Source organism: Mytilus galloprovincialis, chromosome 7, assembly GCF_965363235.1.
Source record: "Mytilus galloprovincialis chromosome 7, xbMytGall1.hap1.1, whole genome shotgun sequence".
Classification (NCBI taxonomy): Eukaryota; Metazoa; Mollusca; class Bivalvia; order Mytilida; family Mytilidae; genus Mytilus; species Mytilus galloprovincialis.
This window is the reverse complement of record NC_134844.1, coordinates 29,823,858-29,832,933: the sequence shown is the minus strand read 5'-3', so window position 1 is coordinate 29,832,933 and position 9,076 is coordinate 29,823,858.

Here is a 9,076-nt window from a genome sequence, read left to right as displayed (position 1 = left end):
AAGATTTAAAAAAAGTGATTGTATCCAATTAACAAATGTTGAGATCTGGTTTAAATTGATCATAGTAGACAAAATTAAGATATGATTTTTGCTCACACCAATCTTATTTTTTTTGGATAAGTGAGTTTTCTGTTTTATTATAACAAAGTGATTTTAACACAAATTTATATCAAGTTTTCATATTTTTAATATCAAAAATGATGCGTTGAAATATAGATAACATATTTTATTAGTGATTTTATTTCCGGTCTGTTGTGGACAGTTGTGTCATTGGCACTCATATCTTATCTTCTTTATTTATATTTAGGATGCAACTGGGCCCTGTAGAGTTGCATTGGTAAAATAAGAGTTTTTCTTTTACTCATATTCAAACGTATGTCAATTGCAGTAATAAAATTAACTAGTTAAAGTTTTCAGTATTTATATGAACGATGCACGAGATTTGCCTTTGAACTTTTAAGTATGAAACCCTGACGCTTCGAAATAGCTCCCTAAAAGCATATAATGATTTTACCGATTTCATATTTAATTTTAACTATTTACAGTTAGTTTGTTCAATTCTAATATAAAACGTGGCTATTTTTTGACTTGTGTTTTGTTTCAAAGAATTTACAATTGTACAATTATAATATCATAATTAGTTATTACCTTTAATCTAAAACTATTAATTATTTTCCAACAATTAATCGTTTTTTAAGTTAAAGTTATTGGTTAAATTTTATACAGTATTTCATTTTTTTCATTTGCTATTTTATTTCACGCCAATACTTAGGACAGCGGTTAGGAAATCCTAACTAAGATAAAGCTTCAAAGCACATGCTGAGACATGTTTTAGTCGATCCTAACTTTATCCTAATTTATGTCCATAGAATATCTTATAGGACCGATCTTAGGACAGTGCCGAAAAACAGGCCCCAGTTTTCAAAGCGTTATTATATAACAAATATATTTTTTTTTATCTAAATGAATAAATGTCTTTTATTTACGCTCACTAATATCTTAGGCATTAAGCTTAATACCTGCACACATTTTTCAGGATTTAAGCTTAAGTCCTAGGATTTAAGACTAATGCCTAACATTATTTAGGCAATCGATAAACTCATCATAGATACCAGGACTAAATTAAGTAAATACGCCAGACATGGGTTTCGTCTACAAACGACTCATCAGTGACGCTCGAATCCAAAAAAGTTAAAAAAGCCAAATAAAGTATGAAGTTGAAGAGCATTGAGAACCAAAATTCCTAAACGTTTTGCCAAATACAGCTAAGGTGATTTATGCCGGAGGTAGAAAAGGTTAAGACTTACAGCCTAGGCGTTAGCTTATTGCCTAGGATTTAAGCTTAATGCCTAATTTCAATTATTGCCGCTAACATATATATGCCACTTTTGTTTTTCTTTGTTGAAATAGTAATTTGTTATTATGGAGATAAAGATAATAACACAATGTTGACTTCTGTATAAACTTTCTGACAATTGTAGTCGGTTTGGTTTGCTAACACAATGTTGTACATGTTAGTATAATGGAATTTAATGCGGCTGTCATACAGGTAAGAGGTTTAGCTAGCTACTAAAAAAGTTTTATCGACTATTCTCTCCATAAGGAAATGCCTGTACCAAGCCAGGAATACGACAGTTATCTCCCGTTCGTTTGATAATTTTGATCGTTGGTATCGCCATTTGATAGATGACTTTCAGTTTTCAATTCTCTCTTAGTTAGTTGTTCAAGGTATTATACGTTTTGTTTTTGGCTGCTGTGTTGTCATTTTAATGTTTTATTTCACATGGCCATAAAAGAGGGAGGTTTTGCATGCCACAAAACCAGGTCCAACCCACCATTTGTTCCTTTAAAAATGTCCTGTACCAAGTCAGGGATATGGCCATTGTTATATTATAGTTCGTTTCTGTGTGTGTTACATTTTTACGTTGTGTTTCCGTTGTGTCGTTTGTTTTCTCTTATTTTTGAGTTTGAATTCACATTACTATATGACGTGTCACTGTTCTTATCTATCCCAAATTCTTGTACTTGGTTTTGATGTTATATTTGTTATTCTCATAGGATTTTGTCTAATGCTTAGTCCGTTTCAGTGTGTGTTACATTTTAATGTTATGTCTCTTATATTTAATGCGTTTCCCTCAGTTTTAGATTGTTACCCCGATTTTGTTTTTTGTCAATGAATTTATGAGTTTTGAACAGCGGTATACTACTGTTGCCTTTATTTGTATCTTTAATCTTCACATGCGGTTATAACATGGTAATTATTATAAGGATTATAGTTATCATCAATAATTTAATCTAATTACTAATCTTTCTAATTATAAATTGATACACCTTGTTAACACTATAAACACTTCGAGAGAGTTATAACATTTGACCTTAAAGGATATGTTGTATTATATGTCTGCAGTTAGAAGCTTTTAGATGTACTTCATACAGTAGATATTTTATTTAAAAAAAAATATTTTAATAAAATTTGCATAGCGCAGATTACGTAGAAGCGTTACTTTTTGTTGTCCTTTTTGGTATGATCAGTTCGTTAACGTTTGTTGTATAACTGCGTTTGAATTTGGATATCAGCATTACTAGCGATATTGTCAATATGCACATCTGGTGCTTTAAAATTGGCACGGATAATATTATAACTGTTTCTGTTGTATAACATGACTGTTCAACTTACTGGTTTAATATGTACAAGCTACCCACTCCGGTTTTGTTTTACTTTTATTTAGGCCGTCAGAATGCATTAATTAGAATTGAAAAGAGGAGCGAAAAATACCAGAGGGACACTAAAACTCATAGTAAAAAGAAAAAGACAAACAATAGAACACAACACACGACATAGAAAACTAGACTGAGCAAAACGAACTCCACAAAAAACTTGGGGTGATCTCCAGTGCTCCTAAAGTGTATGTAGATCCTGCTCCACATGTTGCACCCGTCGTGTAGCTTAAGTTTATGTTAACATCGGTACACTGTTGATGCTTCCAAATTGAGGAAAGTTGAAAACAAAATTCTGTTTTGAAAGTAATTAAATGTTTGCTACGTAGACTCTCTTTATACGATCAAAATACTGATGGGCATATATTGAACTAACCATGTGTTACTAGTGTTGTCAAATTTAACAGCTTTGTCTAACAGATTACTCTTAGACTAATAATCTTTATAACGATAAATCGGTTATCCGGATGTTAAGTTAATGCCTAAAAGCCTAATCTACAATACTCTACACATGCACGTTTTTTACGTTTTGAGCATAGCGGGTTAAGTTTTACTATTTACCGTACGGTGTTCGTAAATATTTAAGACTGATAATATGAAAATCTTATTGAAACCGTTAAATAAAGGAAACAGTAGTATACCGATGTTCAAAACTCATAAATCGATAGAAAAAAAAAAACAACTCCGGGTCACAAATCAAAACCGAGGGAAACGCATAAAATATAAGAGAATGACAACACATACAGAAACGAACTATGCATTAGAGAAAATCCGATGAGAATAACAAATATAACATAACAACTAAATGCATGAATTTGGGATAGAAAAAAAACCGTGACACGTCTTATAATAATGTGAATTCACACTCAAACATAAGATGAAACAAACGACACAAAAGAAACACAACGTTAAAATGTAACACACATAGAAACGAACTATAATATAACAATGACCATATTCCTGACTTGGTTCAGGACATTTTTGTAAAAGAAAAAATAGTGGGTTGATCCTGGTTTTGTGGCATGCCAGACCTTCTCTTTTATGGCCATTTTTAATACAATATTAAAATTACAACACGGCATTACAGGACTACAATACAAATAAATAGGAGAACACAATTGACAAAGAAACACATGAATAATAGCTAACTAAAAGGTATTAGGTTTAAATTTTAATACGCCAGAAGTGCGTTTTGTCCACACAAGACTTGCTAGTGACGCCCAGATACAAAAGTTTGAAAGCCAAAACAAGTACTAAGTTGAACAGCATTGAGGACCAAAAGCTCAAAAAAGTTGTGCCAAAAACGGCCAGGGTTTTCTGTTAAGTACCAGAACATCCCTATTATTTAGAATAATAAATACTTTTGCAAACAGTAAATTTCATAAAATGACTATATAAAAGATATACATGATAAAACTGAAGTATTAACTAATTACAGAAAACAACCGGATACATTACATAACCCGACAAAATCCAACACAAAAAATAGACACAAAAAATAGACACACCCGAATTAGTCAAGGCTCAACGCAAAGGGACGTCACGTTTGAAATTGTAAAAAAGGACAAAAAAAATGACGTCACATTTGAATTTGTAAAACAGCATACCAAAAATGAAAAATGACGTCACATTTGAATGAATAAAACTATCAGTCAAAATTAAGATAGAATTAGGATTGATTTAATATTATATTTGTATTAAATACTGATTTACATTTAATAACAATGTACATTGCAATACCCACTAGTATCAAACCGAGGTAGCAGTTAGACAATTAGCTATATTCTATGTCCGGTTAATTCAGAATCAAACTGCAACCGTAATACATCGTATAGATTACGTTGAACCAAATCAAATCTAATCAATGAAGGCGGTGATTAACTTTCTTCAATATAACACATGGATATAACCGAAAAGACGTTAAGACAGTTGACAAAATCCGATGAGAATTACAAATATAATATCAAAACTAAATACATGAATTTGGGATAGACAAGTACCGTAACACGTCCTAATCAATGCGAATTCACACTCAGCAAAACAGTCACAATCGGGAACAAGTCACGTTTGGTAAAAAGAAAAAAATATAAGACGACGTAATGACAAATCACAATATAACAAGTGGTAAAAATGTGCTTAACTAGTTTGGTTAAAGACCCATCGTATGGATCAACCAATTCGTGATGGTGTCCGTAAAATATACGGAGTGCCAATTTTAATCTGTCCTCTTCATAACTTTGTTGGAGCAGTTTCTGAGTAAGGAACATACTCCTATATATGAAGTCCGTATAGTGCGAACTAGCACGAAAATAACGTATCAATTTTGATATGTAAACACCATACGATGGGGCAGAGGGTATGTTACTGGTGAGAAATGGGAAATTGCTAATTGGTTAGTTGAAATCATCCCGTTTATCATAGATTTTCGTGTGAAGTCGTCAATCTGCGTCAATATTGAGGAAACGATCAAGGTATGAAGCAGTCCTTTTTGTATCAGTAGTATCCTCAATTACAAGTTCACTGGAATATATGAGATGTAAGTATTGACTAAAATATGGGTTGTTCAATGATAGAACAACATCAATATATCAGAAAGTAAAATTAAAGAATTTTGCAAGGTGCTTTTTCTTTTTGTTTTTTAGAAGGTTTTGAATAAATTCTGCTTCATACGAGTACAAAAACAAATCGGCCAGTAGGGGTGCACAATTAGTACCCATTGGAATACCGACTTTTGATAATATCATCTTCAGTATATATTTTATTACATTCAGTTTGATTCTTCACAAAATATGAATTATTGTAACCCAAAACAAGAAATTTGTATCTACGATTCCCATTTTTATAGAAAAGCTCTATTTAAGCGTTGACAAAACTATTGAAAACGCATTTTTCCACAAAGTATTAAAAGTAGTCTTCATGAAATTCTATACGTTCTTTAATAATGAGCACACCAGATGTAGTTGCAAACAGCATAATAGACGTATCAATGTAGACTGAATTTACGAATGGATTGTTCTATGCACATGTACGTGTAATTAATTAGTACCTACCTCTTGTTTAAACATTATATAAATTAGTACCTACCTCTTGTTTAATTATAAACATTATATTAGTTAGAACCTAACTCTTGTTTAAACATTATTTGCACAATTAAAATTGTTTGTGTTAATTTGTCAATTTAGTTAAATCAATCCAATCCAACACACCAACGACATGGAAAAACTATTTATTGATAGTCAAGCTCTTGGAGCAGTGGTTCCTAATTGTATACTTTGTTTAGCATTTTTAATGTTATTGAGTCGAGCATCACTGATTAGTATTTTATTGACGAAACGCGAGTATTGAGTACACACTTTGTATCCTGGTATATATGGTAAGTTTATCGATAACTCTAAATGCTAGGGGTTTTCTTGTACCATGCATGGTTGACCTTGCTCGTAATTAGTACAATTGTTTTTTAAATTTTTGATCATCAATGCTCTTTGGCTTTGTACGTGTATGGCTGTCTTACTGTTCTAAGCGTCACTTGAGGGTCTTATGTAGACAAATCATGCGTCTGGTGTGTTGAATTATAAGCCCGGTACCTTTGATTACTAATAGTATGTCGAAATGTACTATTGTATTATTTATTAGTGTATTTCTCTGTCCTGAATGTTTTTGCATTTAGTTGTACTGTAGTCATGTAATGTTGTCATTTAAGTGTTATATTTAACATTGCCATAAAAGCGCGAGGTTTAGATAGCCACAAAACCAGGTTCAATCCTCTATTTTTTTTCTTAAAATTTCTTGCAAAAACATTGTACCAAATCAGGAAAATGTTAGTTGTTATCCTATAGTTCGTTTCTGTGTGTGTTGCATTGTCTTTTGTGTTTTGTTGCACTTCAATGATACTGTTATTTTGTTGTATTACTCTTATAATTGATGTGTTTCACTCGGTTTGGTTTTCTCTTAATCGATTTACGACTTTCGAACAGCGGTATACTTCTGTTGTCGTTATTTATCTAGAGGTGAACCTAATACAAGACTGGTCTTGAAACTAAAAATACAAAACGCTTTTTGTTTGACTGTGTAAACTATATTGGAAACTTTAACTGTATGAACAATTTGTTGCAACTTTAAAAGATAAAAAAAAAGAAACAAATGTTTTAGTTACGTTCACAATTTTGGGCCATCAATGCGTCTCAACTGTGTACGTCATGTAGCCTTTTGTTGTTGATTCGAGCGTCACTGATAAAGTATTTAGTTGACATACCGCATGTCTGGAGTACACAGCTTATATCTCAGTATCTATGATTAGTTTAGCTCAAAGTGAACTAGAGACAAGGCTTATTTTCAAATTAGAAATTAAAAGAAAACTACATGCTATCTCCCTAACATACGTTTTTAACTTATCTTTATGCTCCCTTTTATTTTAAATTGCTATGTACAGGTTTGGCAAAAAAGACGATAGATTAACTCCATTTTCCTTTTTAAGGAGAAATTAAATATGATTTACACGAGAACTAATATCTTTTCACAGTATGTTTTAAACTATTACATTGAAGTTTGTCCGAGACCACAATTGTCGTCCCTTGATTTTCGTTGTTCACAAATATAGTCCCTAGTGTTGACAGTGGGTTACTTGCCATTAATTTTTATACCCCCTCCAAATTTATTTCTCCATGTTTAATGCCTCAAATTGCAAGTAGGGGGGTGAAATTACACTGTAAAGAAATTTTGGTCCAAGGAAAGTAGTGATTTGGTCCAGCTGAAAAAGGTTTAAAATTAGCACTTCGGAAGCTGTCAAAAGATTTCAAGACGCCCTTAACATAAAATTGTCCATATTTTGAGTTAGAGTCGATGTAGTTTTCTATAATTTTGATATAGTTTGTCCCAAAAGTAGTACAACACACTGTAAAAGTTTCTTTGAGAAAGCGCAGGTGGGTTTTTTTTTTTATTTTCATTTATGTTCTAAAAGAAATGCACTACAGTACGAAATAATTGTGGTCTCGGACCAGTTTATGGAATTGGTAAAATAAGGTATATTTGTACTATACTGCGTACAAATTTGGCCAATACACATCCATACACCTATAGGCAAGTCAAGAGATGATCCGAAAAGTGTAAATATTACCTTTTTGCACCTGGCCTAATTACTCTTTCCTTATTAAAATCAGTTAATATAAAACGTCCAAAAGTTTATTTCAGCTCTCTTCTTTTATTTCCACCCAAGAAAAGCTAAGAAATGTATGAGAAATGGAAAGAAAAGAAATAAAGAAAAATTACACTTTTTTTTATATTTCCTTCTTACTCGTATTCGCGTACTATATATCTTCTTAAACGCTAACTAACCTGTTGATCTTTGTCCTTAAAAAACGTTTATAAGTAGTTTCTTATACTCGATACCAGGCTTATGATTTTAAACCCCACTCATGTTTACATTAACATTATAATCATCAGTGGTTCCTGAATCCAAATTTGAAAGGGTAAATCAAATACGAAGATCCAACAGTGCCGAAAGATTGTGCTAACTACGGCCATGGCAATATATGCCTTGAGGGTAAAACATTCTGAGAAAAACAGCAGTATCATCGAATCAATAATAACGTATTGTATCTCAGATTATTTTAACTAGCTTATTATTAAACTGTTTCCTGTGTTATACATGAGTGCCTTGTATAGGAGCGCTACCATTATCTATCATCGGACATGAGTAGTTCACTTTTGTAAAAAATCTCTTAACAGCATTCAAAATGCATTGCGACAAATTTACATGTGCAGTTATGCACTATTTAAATGCATTTATTACTTTGAATTTCTATTTTTAATTTTTGTATCACCTTGATCATATGAATAACTAAAGGATAGAATTAAAATTTACAAAATGTCATTTGTATTGTCTACAACCATGTCATTGCTATTTAAATACCTAAATTTCACTAGGATATACAAAGAAGAATTTGAATGATCAAATGGAATAAATTGGAGCTAAAAGGCTACAAGGAATGGGTACGCCTTTTTCACAACATTACTATGTACAGTTAAATGTCAACTGTTATAGCTTTGATTAACTTTGTCAGGAAGGGTCATAGGACGTGTTTTTATTTTGATTACAAATCATCTCAAAATGTCAATTAAGTTCACAAGACCAAATTTAGCCAATTGTTTTCCAACAAAATATATGATCAAACAGAAGAAAAATAATAAATTAGCAATAAGCAATAAAAAATTCTTTTTGTTCTTATAAAACAATTTAGAGAATATGTTTATTAAAATAAGTGTACAAGTGTCTGATACATTATCACGTTTCGTAAACTTTATGTTCTTTCATCTGAGCAAGAAGACACTGGTGAAACAAATATTATTATTTCTTAATTGC